The following is a 20,260-nucleotide window of genomic DNA, read 5'->3' on the forward strand; positions in this document are numbered from 1 at the left end:
ATAAACATCCAACCACAACCCCAATTTATATCGTGTATCTAATAAATAATTCCATGCAAGAGGGACAACATACCATATATACACCATAAAATATATACACAGCTCACATGGACACAAAACAATGTAGTCTAAATAGCACATGCTCCCAAAAAACTGAAGAGTAAGGAGAAAGATTTTCATTAAAAAGGATCAATGCATCCAAGAGAGTTTCCACAGCTATGTAGGATGAAGTTATTTTTTCTTGAACTTCATACTCAGCTTGAGACATTCTAGAATCTTGTTCTCATCCACAAAATATTCAAGCACATTCTAAAGAAATTGTAAGCAACACATCCTTTCCAACACGATAATGAACCTAGTAGAAAATCTTGTTCAAAATAATATAGAACATCCATTTGAGCAACAATCACATCTTCAATTGGATTAATCAACAAGTTTGGAATATTGTTTCGAGTATTCATATGAGCTACTGATGCATAAAAGCAAGACACCAACAAAAATGAGACACCAATCATACCAAAGTATCCTCAAAAGAAGCATGCGCTTTAGCAAATTTCATATAAGAAGTGGAACATTGCACCGAAGTGTCGTAAGAACCAAGAATGATAGGCCAATTAAACACTAGTCCTATCAATGAATCATTCAACTTTCACTGCCATCGAGAGATTATATCACTATTATATCCAGGAGTATCCATAACTGATTGGGGAGGAAGATTAATATAAGATGAAGGACATGGTAAATGGATAATAGGAGAACAGTGAAGAGGGGGGTAAGATAAGTCTTAGAATGAAGATATCTATAGAGATAATGAGGGTGGAAAAGAAGATAAAGAAAGCAAGAATTTTTTAAGGGATTCTATTGGAAAAACAAAAGGAATAGGTTGAACAACAGAAGTAGTTGCAATAGGAGTAGGTGAGGATATAGAACTGGCAATAATTGGACATGTAATAGCAATTGGAATGTGAGGGGAAATAGTAGGGGTAAAAGATAATAGAGGGATACTATCTTGATTCGATTGAATAATAGCAATATACAATGGTAATCGATAGGAGATTAAGAAATACAATAGGAAATCATGAGGATCAGGATAAATGGAACAATGAAAATCAAAGTATGAGAAGAAATCTTAATTGAATAAAGGGTTGTTAGCAATATGGGTTAAGAGTTGGGATCTCAAGGGCTAAACATCAAACTTGTGATGAGGAGGCTCCAAAACATTATTCTCCAAAGGAGGATGCCAAGCATAGCCTTTACACCACAATGTTTGTTGTTGATCAGTCTTCAGGCCATCAACCAAATTCATTTTAGTTGCATGGGCATACATAACTGCCTGTAAAATCACATCTCCTATATAAAATAGCATATCCTCATCATCATTAATGTGCAAATCTCCTCAAAGGTACATAAAAGATAAGAGTTGAGCTTCATGAGAGATCAAGTCATCTACAAATCTGTCAAATATTGTTTTTAGTAAATTTGTTGACCACAGATTCTATCACCCATCTTTGGGAGGTTCTAAATCCACATTACCCAAAGGGATATACAATGAAAAGCACTACTATTGATACTGAATCCATAAAGATGATGGAGGTGACACCAACTTAGCATAATGGGAAAAATACTCCTGAACACGATTCATGCGCTGTTGAAGGCATTCTACCTTTGCAAAAAATCCATCACACACTTTAGCCTTTTGTTGCAAATGGTCTAGTTCTTCTTTAGACAACAAAGAAGACATTATGGAAGCTGGAGGAACAAAAAGAGTGGCAAGTTTCTGATTAATTTTGTCAATATACTTCTTCTGCGACTCTATAGTCTCTTCAGAATACTGCAATTGGCCCTTACAAACACCAAGCTTGCGAGCTGATTCAATCATTTTCTCAAGGGTGGCATTCTTCTCTTTGGTTAAGGACACATTTTCTTCTTCTAAAGTAGCAACTTTAGCTTCTAACTCTTTAATCATGGCCTACTATGAATCCATCAAAAATGATGCTGTAGTCATTTGGGTATGGATGTCACTTAAAGTAGTTTTTTCTAAGGCTAAATTTGTAAGAGCTTTACTAAGCTGACTCGTCAAAGAATCCACCTTATCTTGCAAGGAAGTATACACTCCTGTATAAATGGTCTGAAGACATGAAGTCATGGAAGTCTCCAAAGCATTTTGAACACCCTAAACTAACTATGACAGCATAGATCCAAAAAGGATTGTTTGTAATGAAGAAGGAATCTGTGGATCCAATTGTCCTTCCCTTTGTGTAGTAAAAAGATTTGTGCATGACAGGAATGAGGAAAGGGAGATACCAGACACTTTAGGAATTGGAACCTGGACCATAAGGGTTGAAACAAGTATAGGATCAAAAGGACCATGTGTGCGGTGATTTTTTTGAATGAATCTAGTAGCAGGTTCATATGCTAGATCGAAATTAACTTCCATAGGAGAAGAAGGAACAGGTAGAGGAGACTGTTGTGGAAGGGGAACAGGATAAGGCACTGGAATGCCACCTGGGGGAGGTGCCAATTGAATGATTTTCTACAGGAAAACTCAGGACACATTACTAAGTTGACCTTTCGTGACTCGTTGAAAATGTTGATCTATCTTAGCCACAACAGAAAGGTTTTCTAGTTAATCTTAACCCTTTCCAGGATTTTGACAGAGGGTATGAAGAGTTCTCTAAACAAACACTTTGAAGCAGACTTGCCTGACATGAATCTGTCCTAAAGGAATTGGCATAATTGTTTCAAAACAAAGAGGTAATATGGGCTGCTGATACTCCTCAGCGAGTGATAACTTTATGTGCTATCAACGGAGTAGGGGTTTCCTTTTGAAACAAGACAAGGATCTTCGTAGTGGGGATAATAATTGATTGCCACTAGGCACAGGAAAAGCTTCAAAAGGCAAGAATAGGGCCTCATGAATAGTAACAGGATATAGGCAGAATTGACAGCCATAAATCAAGCCTGATTACTTCTTGTAAGTCTCCAAAAAAGAATGACAAAGCTTTGCATCCATTGGAGGGAACTTCAAGGCCACGAAAAGAACATCCTCCGTGCACGATGGTTGCTAACTTGGAGGTAGAATGCACTTTTGTTTTTGTCACACATGGGAGACATAAAAATCATCTTCTCTTTTCGAAGGACCTTGGATTAGGGTTTTTTTTCCACAAGCATTGATTTCCTGCTACATTTCATGATGACCTCTTGCAACTTTCCATCTACAGCACTCGACCAAGATTATGGCATTACAGAAGGTGTTATACTCCATCATCATTGGTGGTGAGGAGAATGAAAGTAGCCTCTCTTGATTCCATGGCATAATGAAGCATTATCCAAGAGAGGAGAGGGTGAGAGGCATTGGGAAAGATGGGGGGAACTCATACACTTGTAGAGATTAAGGGAAGGGAGCTGAGAGAGGAAGACTCCTTCCTCTACCTGTTCCTTTCTTTCATTAATTTTAGCAATGCCTCCATATTCTAATCCTAATAGAGCATTCTCTTCCTCCAAGATTGTTGGTAGCTTCATGGTGCCTGCAAGTTGCTATGTTGATCTAGAAATTGTGATTGGGAAAGAGAGGCATGCTTAACAGCAAGTGATCTGAATACTTATCTTCTCCCTCTTATTTTTCTCATTTATTTATTATTCCTTATCAAAGCTCTTTGCTCTCCCCTAATCAAACCAACAAATTAAGAAATACATTCCTTCTTCACCTCTAGTTGTTGAGATTATCTTCTTCCCCAGCTAGGCACCAAAATCAAAGCAACCTTCCCATGTGAAAGGGAGCGACGGATCGAAGGTTGGACTCGAGAGCTATGGGGCGGGAGAGCAAGAGCAAGAAAGGGAGAGACTAGAAATGGGAACTCCAATAGTCACAATGTGTGACTGGGCCTTCCTTTATTCAAACTGTCACTAAAAGAATAAAGAATAAAGTGCAGGTGATGGGCGCCCGCCACCTGCAGTGTGCAGTGGCGGTGACTGTCAGTGTAGTAATACACGGGCGGCTAGGCGGAGGTGCCTTTACCCCCAACAACCTCCCACTTAAAGACGAATCTTCCCTAGTGAGGAGTGAAAAGAATAAAAGAAAAAAAAATAGTACAACATGTACACATGTACAACAGGATGAGGAAAGACGTCATCTCATCCCACGCCCATCAACCCTCTGAGGAAGGCAAAGCGCTCTGTAGAGAGGCTTTTTGTGAGTAGATCTGCAGGATTTTGGTCAGTCTAGATCTTGACAAGGTCAAAAAACTTGTCCTCAACGACCCCACGTATGAAGTGATACCTCACCTCAATGTGTTCCGTCTTCACATGGAAGACCGGATTCTTGGCTAATTGAATAGCACTCATAGAATCTGAATGCAGTGTAGGGATAGCATCAATACCAAGGTCAGCAACCAAACGACCCAACCAAATGGCCTCCTTGCAAGCCTTAGTGGCTGCAACATACTCGACCTCTGTAGTAGAAAGGACTGTGCATTTATGCACCCTGGACATCCAAGAAATATCATCTCTAACATATGTGAATACATAGCCAGAAGTGGACTTCCTACTATCTACATGTCTTGCATAATCAGAGTCAGTGTACCCCATGACTCTTGTATCCTGGCTGCCATAGTATATGCACATATCTGCAATGCCCTTTAGGTACCTCATGATACCCTTCATGGCATCCCAATGCTTCTTGCTAGGTGTAGCCATATAGCGTGCCACAACACCAACTGTGAAGGCAATATCTGGACGAGTGGCTATCATGGCATACATAAGACTGCCCACTGCGGATGCATAGGGAATCTTGACCATCTTAGCCCTTTGCTCATATGTCTGTGGACAATCAGCCTGTGATACCTTCACATAAGGAGACAATGGACAGCCAATAGGCTTTATGTCCTGCATGCAAAGCGCTCAAGGACTTTATGAATGTACTCCCTCTGTGACAAGTAGAGGAGTCCCTGATGCTTGTCGCATGTAATGCGCATACCAAGTATATGAGCGGCATGTTCGAGATCTTTCATCTCAAAGCTCTTCTTGAGCTGAGCCTTAAGAGCATCTAGCTCATCATGAGCTTTCCCTTCTATCAGCATATCATCCACATAGAGTACCAAAATCAATAAAGAACCATCACGGGTTTTTTTCATGCAAAGACACGGATCCATAGCAGTCCCCGACTGTAGCCCTGTGACTGCATAAAGGCATCAAACTTATAATACCACTCCCTAGGTGCGTGTTTCAAGCCATAAATACTTTTCTTCAATTTGCACACTAGGTGCTTCATGCCAGGTTCTGCAAAGCCCTTAGGCTGCTCCATACAAATCTCATCATGCAAGTCCCCATGTAAGAAAGCCATCTTGACATCCATCTGGTATAAATCCAAGTCAAGCTGAGCAACCAAAGCCAAGACTAAGCGCAGGGTGGTCATCTTAACCATAGGAGAAAAGACCTCATCAAAGTCCACACCATGCTCCTACTTAAAACCCTTTGCTACCAATCTAGCATTGTATGTCGGCTTGGGGTGTCCAGGAGTACTTTTTAGCTTGTACACCCACTTGCATGGCTTGTATGCCAGCTTGGGGTGTTGAGGGGTACTTTTTAGCTTGTACACCCACTTGCATAGCAAAGCCTTCTTGCCCATAGGCAAGGAAACCAAATCCCAAGTGTCATTCTTATGCACAGAGTCTATCTCAGACGGCATAGTCCTCTCCCAGGAGTGACTGTCACCCCTGCGCATAGCCTCATCATAAGTGAAAGGCTCTCCTGCATCTGTAACTAAGACATAATGCATCGATGGGCTAAAATCTATCTAGTGGATGTCTGTCTCTAGTAGACCATCTCACGGAAGACTCTGTTACCTGCCCAGCTACTTGTCCAACGCCCTGACCATGAGTATCTACTGTAGCTATAGGCTGTCCAACTAGCTATGCGGGAACTCTCGGCTCCTCCTGAAATATGACCCTGCGGATCTCAACAACTCTCGCAGGCTACCTATGCATTTTTTCTTCATGGAAGACTACATCATGACTGCGGATGACTTTCCACGCCAGCGGATCCTAGAGATGGTAACCCATCTCGCCTGCATCCCAATAACCAAGGAAAATGCATTTGACACTCTTGGGATCCAGCTTACTTCTCTTGTCCCTGGGCACATGGAAAAATGCATCACATCCAAAGACACGGAGATGCGCATAAGAGGGAGGTTTTCCAGTCCATACCTCCTCTACAACATGGAAATCCAAAGCACTAGAGGGTGATTTGTTTATGACATGCACATGTGTACTAACTACCTTAGCCCAAAAGTTCTATGGTAGGCCTGCCCTCAGCCCAAAAGTACACGCTCCTGGATGGTTCTATTCATCCGCTCAACCAAACCATTCTGGGGGGGGTGTAGGGGGCGGTCAACTGACGCTTAATACCCCTCTCGTCACATAACTACTCAAAAGCACGTGAAACATACTCACCCCCATTATCTGTCCTTAGGCATTTTAGCATATACCCAAACTGGTTCTCAACCAATGCAAGCCATCTCTGAAACATAGCCAAGACATTAGATTTCAACTTAATGGGATAAGCCCAAAATTTCCATGAAAAATCATCTATGAACGTAACAAAATACTTTGCACCACCCATAGACTGACAAGGCATGGGCCCACAGACATCTGAATGTACCAATGCCAAGGGCTCACTCATGTGTGGCCTACCAAACTTCTTATGCATAGACCTAGTCTGCCTGCCATAAAGACAATGCTCACATGAATCAAAACATGCATAATCAAGGGGGGGTAAGTAATGCAAACCAGAAAGAATTTTCATTCCCTTCAAAGACATATGGCCCAAACGGGCATGCCAAAGAGATACATGTGGGATAGAAGCCACAGACAAAACATGATCAAGGGAAGAAGCTGATACAATCAAGGGGTAAAGACTGTCAGCCTTGACACCTCTCGCAATCACAAGTCTACCATGAATGATCTTCTATGCAGAGTCTCCCAAACATACATGATATCCCGCATCATCAAGTTGTCTAGCTGATATGAGACTGTGTGTCAAATTAGGTACATGACGTACATCCTGCATAACAAAACTGCTACCAGAAGGAAACTGCAGCCTAACATCACCAATGTCCACAATATCAAGAGAGATGTCATCACCCAAGCGCACAAAACCCAAAACAATATGGTATGAATGAAACCACTCTTGGCAAGATGTCACATGAAAGGAAGCACTTGAGTCCAAGAGCCAACACTGTGCGTACATAGAGTGTATCTCTATCATCTACGAAGCACTAGAAGAACCTGCTAGGATATAATCATCATCATCAACATATTCAGGTGGCATAACATTGATCTCTTCAATTTTAACGCTAGACTTTGCAAGTACTATGCTGCGATTAGAAGACTTATCTTGCACTTTGTCTTTCCCCTTATCTTTGCACCTTTCATTGTGCAATTCATGGCATTGTGGCCTAATATGGCCCTTTTTCCCACAATGGTGACAAGTAACATCTGCATTCCTGCCACGGGATTTGCTACGTGACTTCCCACGAGACTTGGACCTAGATTTCTAAGAATCCCGTCCACGGCCACTACCACTGCCATGCTTTCCATATCCATCATTCCTACCTCTAACTGTCATAGCATGAGACACATGAGAGGCATCCAAATTCTTACGGTTAACCTCTTCCTGTAGAAGAGCACTCTCAACATCAGATAATTTCAAGTTAGCAGTAGAGGCACATAATGTAGTGCGGAATACATCCCATGACTCATTAAGAGTACCAAGCAAGAAAAGAGGAGTGACATCCTCTGCAAAAGTGATGTACTGTGAAGTCAAGTTCTTGAGTATAGCATGGAACTGGCTCAAGTGAGCAAACATAGTCACATTCTCCTTCATGCGCAGATCCATAAGCTGCTTCATACATTTGACTCGCTGGACTTTTCTTGTCATAGGGATTCTTGATTTTATCCCACAACTGCCATGCACTCTGCTCTTCCTCAAATACATTGTAGTGAGTCTATTCTGTGAGAGACAATAAAATGGTGGACTTGAATAACTCATCAAGCTCAAGCCATTCCTCATCTGACATAGTTGTAGGCAGATGCCCGCTTAACCTCAAAGGTTTGATCTATGATTTCTACACCAACACCTGCCAAATCTAGCTCTTCCAATAAGAGTAATTCTTACCATCAAGCTTAGTGATGTTGAAAATAGCATGATCAATGGACAAACTCGCCATAATGTAGGCTGGAAGACTGTAGACAGTTCAAAACTGCTTGTTGTTTACTGTAGAAAATGATTTTAAAAATCACCAAAATCGAGAAAAAATGGCAAGAAAAGTGGAACTAAAGCTGCTGTCCACCAAGTACTAGTGAAAGTACATCATTTAAGAGTGTTTCAGCATGAAAAATCCATGTCAATCCATACATATATGCTTGTTGTAATAAATTTCAGATTTTAGTAAAAGAGATCTAACAATGCCAAAATCGGATCCCAAGGCAATCAGATATTTCCAAGACCAAAGCCGGCATCATGTGGGCATAGCATAAGCATATGACAGTCGATAAGCATGAATCCAACACCCAAGTATGTCATACAAACATCTGCCAGTGAGTAGGCACACCCCCCAGTCAACGGGGCAGAGTGTTCCTGCCACTACCAAAACTTGACACAAGTAGGTGTTAGTTCACAAAGATATGGATCCAAAACTGAGACTTAGCTCATAATCATACAGTGAACCAAGACATATGATGTATCATCCCAAAAGGTAAGAAGTCCCAAAGTCTCAAGTGTTTGTAATAACTGCTCAATAGCATGTAACAACTCAATGCATAAAAGTACAACCTGCTCAATGTCTTATAAGCATTCAAGAATGCTCCCACTAGCACAAAAGTAGTATGTATGAGCTCAAGAACTCAAGCCAAGGCAAGACACAGTGCCAATGACATAAGTCCAAGACAATACATCAATAGTACATCCCGACCATGTAGGTGGTAAAGCATCCGTAAGCATGTAAGACATCAAGTAGATCCCAATCTGAACTCTGAAAAGCCAAGTAGCATCCAAGACTACTCCAGATAATCCAAAATGCATCCAAGGTGGAGCTTCAATGAGCACTCAAGCTCAACGTATGCATAGGGTAATCAACCGTGACATGAGCATCAAGCCGTAGGCAATGGGTATGCATAAACCCAAGAAGCATTATTGTCAAAGCAGATACCAATGTCAATAAGTGCGGGCTGAAATAAGCTCAAGCTTCCAAAAGCATCCGGATCCAATGACAAGCTCAAAGTCTCGATGATCAATACATCATAGCATAACCCAAGACATGCATCCGGAATGAATAGGCATATGTCAAAGCATGAAAGATAGCTTCAGTCCAAGAGTATTCAGTATGCATTTATTGTTATAAATGATGTATTTCCAGCCCCAAAATCATGCTAAAATCATAGCATTACATGTAGCTTCAATCCCCCAATCAATTGGGATGCAATAGGCATCAAATCAGTTATGTAGTCATGCCCAAACAACCATAGGCATACAAATACATGCTGTTTCAAACCTGAAATCTATTGCACAATATTTTATCATCAAAATTTGGCAAATCTGACATCACCATCGCATTTGGACCGTGCCAAAACCCAAACTTAGACTCTTACCTTGCCTGAATCAGGTTCCAAATGCCCGAGATATGACAAAAAGAGTGATTTTTGTCAAGAATCATGTGGTGGGGGGACTTGCTCAAGATGCTGCGTCGATCACACACAGAATGCACAAGGAGAAGATCACTCAAGAGACAAGAAGAGAGATGGAGGCCAAAACGTTTTCTTGCTGGTTTCTTCTTCTTCTTCCACACACTTTACAATATACACAAAGTATAGATAAGATACAATATAAAGGAAAGTGGCCTACTAAGTCAAACAATGCATAACCGACTACACTAGTCGACTGGTGCTATAACTATGCCAGCTATAAATAGGTGTAACAACCTGAATATAATAAGTAATGAGTCAGTGGCCATGTGAGGGTCATAATGACCACCAACGTGCTAAGTGTAGACGTGTGGACCCATCTAACCAGGCGGTCCATCATCAATGTCCGCATGTGTTGAGCTTGTCATCTCAACACTCCCCCTCAAGCTCAACTGCATCTCTGTAACTCCAAGTAGGCTTTGAAACTTTTGAAGCTTCTTTGTACCCAATGCTTTTGTGAAGATGTCAGCTATCTGATCTTGTGTGCTGACATACACCAAGTCAATCTCACCTGCTAGTACCTTCTCTCTCACAAAGTGGTAGTGTACCTCAGTATGTTTTGTCCTGGCATGGAACACAAGGTTCCTAGCCAACTCTATATTGCTCATGTTGTAACAATAAATGACAACTAGACCTTCCACCTACACATCCAAATCAGCCAATAAGTTTTGTAGCTATACTACCTCACATGCTACAACAGTAGAACCTCTATACTCAGCCTCTGTACTCAACAAAGCAACTGTAGATTGCTTTTTGCTGCTCCAAGAAACTGCTGCACTACCAAGAGAGAACATGTATCCGCTAGTAGATCTTCTATCAGACATACTACCAGCCCAATTTGCATCTGTGTATCCAAACACCTGTACATTTGTACCTGCCTCATAGAAAAGTCCATAATGTAATGTGGACTTCACATATCTCAATGTGCGTCTGACTGCATCCAAATGTGGCTTTCTAGGTACTTGCATAAACTGACTCACAAGACCAACAACGTAGCTCAAGTCTGGCCTTGTAATGGTCATGTAGATCAAACTCCCCACTATCCTCCTGAACATAGTAGGGTCTTCTATCTCATCCCCAACATCAGCACTCAAATTTGCATTCTGCTCCAACAGAACTGAAAGTGGTTTGCATGCTGTCATACCATACTTGGACAACATATCCAAGCCATACTGTCTTTGGGACAGCCATATACCATCATCACATCTGATCACCTCAATGCCAAGGAAGTACCTTAGCTCACCTAAATCCTTCATCTCAAACTTCTTCTTCAAAAATTCCTTGACTTTAGCAATCCCATTATCACTATCACCTGTAATAATCAAGTCATCTACATAGATGACTATGATGACCAAACCTGCATCTCCCTTTCTCACATAAAGCGAGTGATCAGCATCAGAAACATAAAAGCCAATATTGACAAGATACTCTCTGATCTTGTCAAACCATGCTCTAGGTGCTTGCTTGAGCCCATAGAGTGCCTTCTTCAACCTATACACATACGTGGGATGCTCTAAATCTTCATAACCTGCTGGCCAATCCATATACACTTCTTCCTGCAAATCACCATGCAAGAAGGCATTCTTCACATCCATTTGCTACAACCTCCAACCTTTGGCTGCCGCCAAAGCAATCACACATCTGACAGTTGCCATCCTAGCAACTGGACTGAAGGTTTCATCATAATCTATGCCATGTGTGTGGGCATAGCCTTTTGCAACCAGCCTAGCTTTGTACCTACTAATAGAACCATCTGCATTGTGCTTAATCTTATAAACCCACTTACATCCAATGGCTTTCTTGCCCTTCAGCAATGATACTAGATTCCAAGTCTTATTGGCCTCTAATGCAGCCATCTCCTCATCCATTGTTGCATCCCAAGAGCACGACCAACAACCTCCTCAAAACATGTGGGCTCAACATCCTCAACTAGTTTCACTATATAAGCATAATGGTGAGCTGCATAACCTTCAAAACCAAATCTTTTAATATGGTATCTCACCCTACTAGACCTGCGTACCACTGGATCACTCAATGGAGTCTTTGCATTAACGCGTGCTCTCTGCACACCTGGAGTCCTCAATGAAGGAATGCCAAGCTCATCATCCAAGCTCTCTGAGCCACTAGAGTCTCCATCAAGAACTGCATCAATGCCTTCTGACACTTTATTCTTTCCTTTGTCTTTACCTGTAGTGCTACTAGATGCACCTGAAGATGTAGATGTACTCCTTAGTCTCCCAAACCAAGGACTACCAGATGATGTCTCTGGTCCACTAAGAGTCTATGATTCTTGATTTTCAGCCTGCACATGAGTGCCATGATCATCATCATCATCCAATGCATCACCACTAGATGCATACCAACTGCTCATTTCATCAAAGATGACATCCCTGCTCACTCTAAACTTACATGTGACAGGGTTATAACAGCGATATCCTTTTTGCTCTAAAGAGTATCCAATAAAGACACACTTTTCAACCTTTGGATCCAGTTTCTTCCGCAACTCATCTAGCACATGAACATACGCAATGTAGCCAAACACTTTCAAGTGTGATACATCAGGATTCTTGCCAGTAAATCATTCTTCAGGAGTCATACCATAAACTGTAGCTCTGGGAGTTTTGTTCATAATATAAACAGCAGTATGAACAGCCTCAGACCAAAAATGCTTAGGCATATTCTTTTCAGCCATCAAGGCACGTGCAACTTCTGCAATATACCTGTTTTTCCTTTCTGCAACCCCATTTTGCTGTGGGGTATACGTGCATGTGAACTGTCTCTTTATTCCATGAGACCTCAGAAAATTACTAAACTCATTCGAGAGGTACTCTCCCCCTCCATCTGACCTCAAGCACTTTACTTTCAAGCCTGTTTCTCTTTCAACTGTAGCCTTGAAAGTTTTAAAGTGCTCAAACGCTTCACTCTTTTCCTTCATAAAATATACCCACAGCTTTCTAGAACAATCATCAATAAATGTGACAAAGTATGAACTCCCTCCAAGAGATACATTTTGTGTAGGCCCCCAAATGTCTGTATGCACAACATCAATGATATTTCTGCTTACATCTCTATCACGTGAAAAGGGTTGTCTTGCCTGCTTATCAAACTGACATGCTTCGCATACCTTATGAAATTTTGCAACTCTAAATGTAGGAAAACTTGTAACCAACCCTTTGGACTGCATTAATTTCAGCCTTTGTACATTTGCATGTCCAATGTGTTTGTGCCAAATTTCAATGTCTGCAACAACACCTTTTCCTTTAGCATACATAGCAGCATTCATAGTAGGAATTCCAGCATCCAGAGTAAACATACGTCCAACTCTACTTCCCTTTGCAACTAACCTGCACTTGTCATTGAAGTCTTCTACAAAGTAGTCCTTTGCATTAAATTTGACTTGCAGCCCTTGCTCCACCATTTGACCCACTGACACCAAGTTCTTTATAATAGATGGCACATGTAATACATCTGAAAGACTCTTTGTCTTACCATCATGCAAGGACAAGGGAACTTTTCCAATGTGTGAAATTGGGTGGCATGAATCATCACTCGTCTGCACATAACCTCCATTTTGCAGATCCTACATCTCTCCAAACCATTCTACATGGCTGGTCATATGATTGGATGCACCTGAATCAACATACCAAACATCGTCATGCGTTCCCTTTCTTGTAACAACATTTAGCATATGCTGCATAACAAACAGACGTTCATTTTTGTCTTCATTTTGTCGTGAAGACGATGCATAGTTTCCTTGCTGCAACTTACCACTGCGAATATAATCTTTCTTAGCATAACATTGGGCTGCAATATGACTTGTTTTGCCATAGTAGTGACACACAGTACCAAAGTTGTTAGAACCTTTGTTTAGCCATCCTCCTCTTCCTCTAAAGCTCCCCCTGCCTCTAAAGTTACCACGACCTCTTGAAACCTGCATATCGCCAAATTGCTGATTCAATCTATTTTTTTGGTTGTCACTACCACGTCCTGTACCACGGCCTCTTGAAGAGAACCTACCACGTCCCCTTCCTGAACTGGAGTAGAAAGCTTGGACCTGTTCACTACTTCTTTCAGATGTCTCACTCTGCATGTTGATCTCTTCAATGATCATAAGGGAGACCAACTCATCGAAATCTGGAAATGGCTTTCTGACATATACGCAAGTTACAAAAGACTTCCAAGCCTTTTCATTGTTAAGCCCATCCAAGGTAGACGATACCAAATCATCATCTTCGGGCATTGCATCAATCGCTGCCAATGCATCTGCAATGCTTCTTACCTTCAGTGCATACTCATTGATAGACATCTTCCCTTTCTTTAATGTATTCAACTCTTGCTTGAGTTGAATCTTTTGGGCCTTTGTATTTACAGAAAACATACTTTCAAGTATGGTCCAAGCTGCATATGAATTCTCTGCATTTCTAATGTGTCCCAGCATATTATTGTCAATTACTCCAGACAACCAATACATTACCTTTTTATCTTTTGCATTCCATTCCTTTCGTGCCTTTGTCTCTTCTGCAGTTGGAGGATCACTCACCTCTGGCTCCTTTTCTTCACCTGAAACAAACTCGTAGAGGCCTTTTCCAATAAGAAATTTCGTGACACGGAACTTCCATGAAGGGTAGTTGTTCTTTTCGAGCTTCTCAATGATGGGGCTTCCACTGTTCTCTGCCATTATCACAAAACTAATACCAAACAGCAAGCAAATCTTCTGCAACCCTCGACTTGTAGTGCACAGCAATACACCAGGCAACCTTCTTCACTGTCTACTCAACAATACATGCAATCTGCAACCTTTTTGCAGATAAACCTTGTGTTTACTCACTGGTAAATACCTTTGAACTTACAGATCTTAAATCTGTAACCTACGCACCCACTTTTGGTCAATACAGTTGAAGTCACAGAGTACCCTGAAACTATTGTCCGCAACCTTGCGGCTCTAAAACAGGCCCTGAAACGGCCTCAGATGCCCAAAATAACTGTGACATAGCCCTTAAGGGCTGTCCTATAGAATGTACAATGCTCTTCACGCACACCAAATCTCATTGCAATCTGAGATTTTTGCTCTGCCCTGCTTCCAGTGCCTCCACAGGCACTATCCAAGAGAGAGAGTGGAAGAATGGAAGAGCTTCTTACCCGTGACTTGCTTTCTCAAACCTTGCTTCTTTTCCTTCGCTTCAACCTTCTAAATCAGCCTCTCTCAATGGTGCGGCTCTGATACCATGTCAAGAATCGCGTGGTGGGGGGACTTGCTCAAGATGCTGCGCCGATCACACACAGAATGCACAAGGAGAAGCTCACTCAAGAGACAAGAAGAGAGATGGAGGCCAAAACGTTTTCTTTCTAGTTTCTTCTTCTTCTTCCACACACTTTACAATATACACAAAGTATAGATAAGATACAACATAAAGGAAAGTGGCCTACTAAGTCAAACAATGCATAACCGACTACACTAGTCAAATGGCGCTATAACTATGCCAGATGTAAATAGGTGTAACAACCTGAATATAATAAGTGTCAGTGGCCATGTGAGGGTCATAATGACCATTGATGTGCTAAGTGTAGACATGTGGACCCATCTAACCAGGTGGTCCATCATCAATGTTCACATGTGTTGAGCTTGTCATCTTAACAATTTTTGGGCCAGATTTTAAAACAGACGCAAAAAAAACGTGAACTGACTGGGAGGGTCTGCTGTCCCATGTGTCAACAATGGGGCCCAAAGGGAGCATAAATGAGGGCCAAAGAAGGCCTACACCAAGCCTCAACAAGCCTTCATAGGCTGGAAGTAAGATCCAGCTGAAGCAAGCTCCAAAAGGTGTGAGCTATGGCTGCCCACAACTTGTTTACAGCTTGTGAGACCTGAGAACTGAAGTAAACCCTGAAGAAAATGATCAAATACCTCTCATGTAATGCCCTGAAGGTGCCCAACAATGTTGGGAAGGTGCTCGGGAAGCCGAGGAGTAATGAGAGCTCGAAGGAGTCGGATATGGTTGTCGGGAAGGAGACCCAATGCAAGTAGGGAGTTGATGGGATGCTGAGAATGCAACGAACCAAGCTCAAGAGTCGAAAAGTAAAGCTCTGATACGAGTTGAAAGGGAGTGACGGATCGAAGGTTGGACTCGAGAGCTATGGCGGGAGTACAAGAGCAAGAAAGGGAGAGACTAGAAATGGGAACTCCAACAGTCACAATGTGTGATCAGGCCTTCCTTTATTCAAACTGTCACTAAAAGAATAAAGTCTAAAGTGACGGTGACGGGCGCTCGCCACGTGCAATGTGCAGTGGTGGTGACTGTCAGTGTAGTAATACATAGGCGGCTAGGCAGAGGCTCTTTTACCCCCCAACACCATGAATAGAAATGAATACAAAACTAGGGACAAAGCACACAAAATCTATGTGTATGGCTCTACCATTAATCTCAAAACTAAAAAGAAACCATAAATCTCTCTCTTAATAATGAACAAATTTTCCATCTTCATCCATAGCTTCAACCATTATGCATAAAAGAAAGAGCAAATGGGAAAATATAGATTCCTACACAAAAGATAGAGGAGAGAGAAAGTTTGGCACCATCCAAAAGGAGAATGTATGTATCTTGGAAGAAAGGAGAGAAAGAGGCACATAATCAACCATGCACTGCACCCACCTTTTTCCCAAAAGACACACAACCCTTCTTTATTTTTTATTATTTCTTTGATTTTTTTCATACTTTTTTATTTGTAAGTCTTTAGCCTTTACATTTAAATTATTTTTAGCTTTTTAGAAATGCATGTACGTAACCTTTTGTGTGTACCATTTATTTATGATGGATGTGGATGTGGCCCCCTCATGTCTAAGGGTATATTTTAGTCCTTTTTGCAACAATGTAAATGCTACCCCCTTTACAAAAGATGAAATTATGATATGTGCATGGATATTTTTGTGCCTTGTTTTATGCTTCTTTTGATGTCATCAGACACAGGTAGCTGAGGGAGGAAAAAAGAAAGCAGTCAAAGGAGACAAAAGCCGAAGAGCAAAGGAAGCCCGCGAAGTTCGAAAAGGGTGATAATGCGGTAATCTTTTTAAGAGCTAAGAGGCAAGGATACCCAAGAAAACCAATAGAGGGGCCCACCAAGGTCAAGGAAGCCAGTTTAGTGGGGGAAGGTGAAAATCCTCAAGCTATATTCATAGCCAAGGACCTAATTAAAAAACAGGAGGCTAATCTCGTCGCTCTCCTAGGAGAGCACAAAGATGTGTTTGCTTGGATGAACTAAAAAGAGTAGATTTGAGGGTTGTGACTCATAACATCCCCATGACTCTTGATGCAATGCCAGTCAAGAAATAACCATACCCAATGAATCCAAAGCATGCACACACCATTAAGAAGGAGAAAGATAAGCTATTGAAGACTGGATTCATCTATGAGAATGAGCACATGGACTGGGTGACACCTATAGTGATTGTCTTGAAGGAGAACAACAATATTCGAGTATGTGTGAATTATAAAAAGGCCAGTGCTGCAACAAAGAGGGACAACTATCCATTACCCTAAGCTGAGCACATGCTTAAAAGAGTAGTGGGAAAGGAAGCCTATAGTTTCTTGGATAGCTTCTTAGGCTACAACCACATGCAGGTGCACCCTGATGACATATATAAGACAACATTTGCAAGCAAATGGGACTTATTCACCTACATAGTCATGCCATTTGGGCTAATGAATGCACCAGCTACCTTTTAGTACCTCATGTATGCCACCTTCAAAGACATGATTAGGTGAGAATTGGAGGTATTCATTGATGATATATGTGTCCACTCAAGTTGGTGGAAACATCTAGATAAATTTTGTGTAGTCTTTGAGTAGTGTGGGATCTATAATCTTTCTTTGAACCCCTTAAAGTGCCACTTTTAGGAAAAACATTGATGCATCCTAGGTCACATGGTGTCTAAGAATGGCATAGCTACCGACTTCTCCAAAGTCACGGTCATTGTCAATTTACCACCACCCATGAACAAAGGTTCCGTCTTTTTGATCAATCACCTTATATCCTTTGCTCCACCAGATGAGTTTCCCCTGAGGGTACCTTTGCTCCAAATATGGGTGCTCCAAATAAGGGATTAACCGACCCATCAACCGTCTTTTAAGCTCTTTTCCGCAGGTCTCAGATCATTCCCAGTATGGACCTACAATGCATTTTCTTTGTATTAGCAGACTCAGAAATAATAAGGTTTAATCTTATTAAGATTAACCTTATTCTTAAACTCTACTCCCTGTAAATCAGCTAATAGGGTTGTAGACCTATTCTTCCCTAACCTAATGATCTTGTAGGGCCCATCCCATTTAGGTTCCAACTTCCTGGGAATAGCTCCCTATGCGCTTCATAATATAAAATCAGTTGTCCTTTCTTAAAGGTATACTTCTTCGCTTTTAGGTCATGCAACTGTTTCATACGACGTTTAGCAACCTCTTGGTGTAATAGGCTTTGCAATTTGATTTCATCTAAGTGGGCTAAGGTCATAAATCGCTTTAATAGGGCATCTTCACTACCCAAAGAATGGTTTATTGCAAATCTAATAGTCGGCAACTCAATTTCTAAGGGTAAAACACACTCTTTTCCATAAACTAATTTGAATGGCGTGTGGCCAGTGGCTCGCTTGAACGTGGTATTATATGCCCATACTGCCACATATAGCTTCTTATCCCAGTCGTGTTTCTTTTCAGATACGACTTTCGATAGGATACCCACAAGCTGCTTGTTGGTACTTTCAACCTACCCATTTTCCTGTGGATTATAGGGAGTCGTTTTATTGTGCTAGATCTTCCAAGCCTCTGTCAAGCTTTTGATCACCTTGTTTAGGAAATGGGTTCCACGATCTGACACTAATTCTTTCGGTGGACCAAAATGGCATATTATCTGCTCTAAAAGGAAACTAACAGTTTCTTTAGCATCATCTTTCCTTGTTGCACGTGCTTCTGACCACTTTGTGAAGTAGTCAGTTGCTACAATAAGATACCTCTTTTGCGTAGTCAACGATGCAGTAATAGGACCCACAAAGTCTATTCCCCACTTCTCAAATGGAAGTATCGCCATAATAGGGGTGAGTGGTCTTTTCCTATTCTCTCGACTATCATGTCGCTGACAAATATCGCATCTCTTAACATACGCGAACGCATCCTGGAAAATGGCAGGCCACTAGTAACCTGCTCTTAAAGCCTTTTGTGCTGTAAGCCGTCCAACAAAATGACCTCCGCAAGCGGAATCATGGCATTCTTCCAAAATGAATGGCACCTCGTCAGGCATCACACATCGGCAATAGATGTCATCAACCCCTTGCCGATATAATGTACCTGTGATCAAGGCAAACTTTAATGCTTGCTGCTTAATTTTCCTTCTCTCAGCTTTAGATAGTTCGGATCTAGCCTCTCTTGTCAATAAATAATGCGTTATCGCAGCATACCAGGAGGGAATAGACGCCATATCTATTTTAAATAACAACTCCACGTCACTTTCTTCAGCCACAGATTCTTTTGGATCCCCAAAGTCCACAAGACATTCCATGATACCCTGTAACCTTGGTGGCTTACTCTTGATTTCATAATCAAACTCCTGCAAAGTGATTAACCACTTCGCCAGACGATCAGGCGGCTGCAACTTATTCATCAATAATCGAAGCCCCTCCACCTTCATATAAAGCACAACTTTCTCATAGAGAATATAATGCCTGAATTTCTTGGTCCCAAAGACCATCGCCAGACACAACTTCTCCATGTAGGTATAATTGATCTCTGAAATGCCCAATTTCCGACTAGCAAAGGCTATCGGATGATACCACTTTTCCTCCCAAATTTGGGCTAAATAGCATAGCTGATACTATGCATGGTGGCTGCTGAAAATATATAAAACACCTCACCCCTTTTAGGTGCTTTCAAAACACATGCTTTTACTAGCTCCTGCTTCACATCCTCGAAAGCTACCTTACAAGGGTCACCCTATACAAACAAACAGCTAAAGGACAATAAATTTGTAAGCGGCAACGTTCTTTCTGCCAAGGCGTTTATGAATCTACGGTAATAACCAATCAAAGATAGAAAGCTATGAACTTCTTTCGAAGTGAGTGGTGGACCCATGGCAACTATGACTTTGACCTTCTCAGGATCTGTCGCAATTCCTACCGAACTGACCACATGGCCCAGAAATAGCCCATAAGGTATGCCAAAAATGCACTTTCGTGGGTTTAGAGCGATACAAAATTGTCTGCAGCGCTCAAAGCACTTTCTTAAAATGATCAATTGCCTTTCTCTCACGGTGGCAGCCCCTAAGTTATCAATAAACACCTTCAACTCTTCAGGGGATATGTCACTGAATGTCTTATCTACTGTTCGTTGCCACGAACCAGGCGCATTGCATAAACCAAAGGCCATCACATGGTACACAAAAGTACCAAAGATAGTAATAAAAGTTGTTTTCAACTTGTCCTCTTTTGCAATTGCCATTTGGTTATATCCTGCAAAGCAATCCATAAACGAATATATCTCCCTACC

Source organism: Lygodium microphyllum, chromosome 26 (genome assembly GCF_053477565.2).
Source record: "Lygodium microphyllum isolate KBCC chromosome 26, Lygodium_microphyllum_v1.1.10, whole genome shotgun sequence".
NCBI classification, from domain to species: Eukaryota; Viridiplantae; Streptophyta; class Polypodiopsida; order Schizaeales; family Lygodiaceae; genus Lygodium; species Lygodium microphyllum.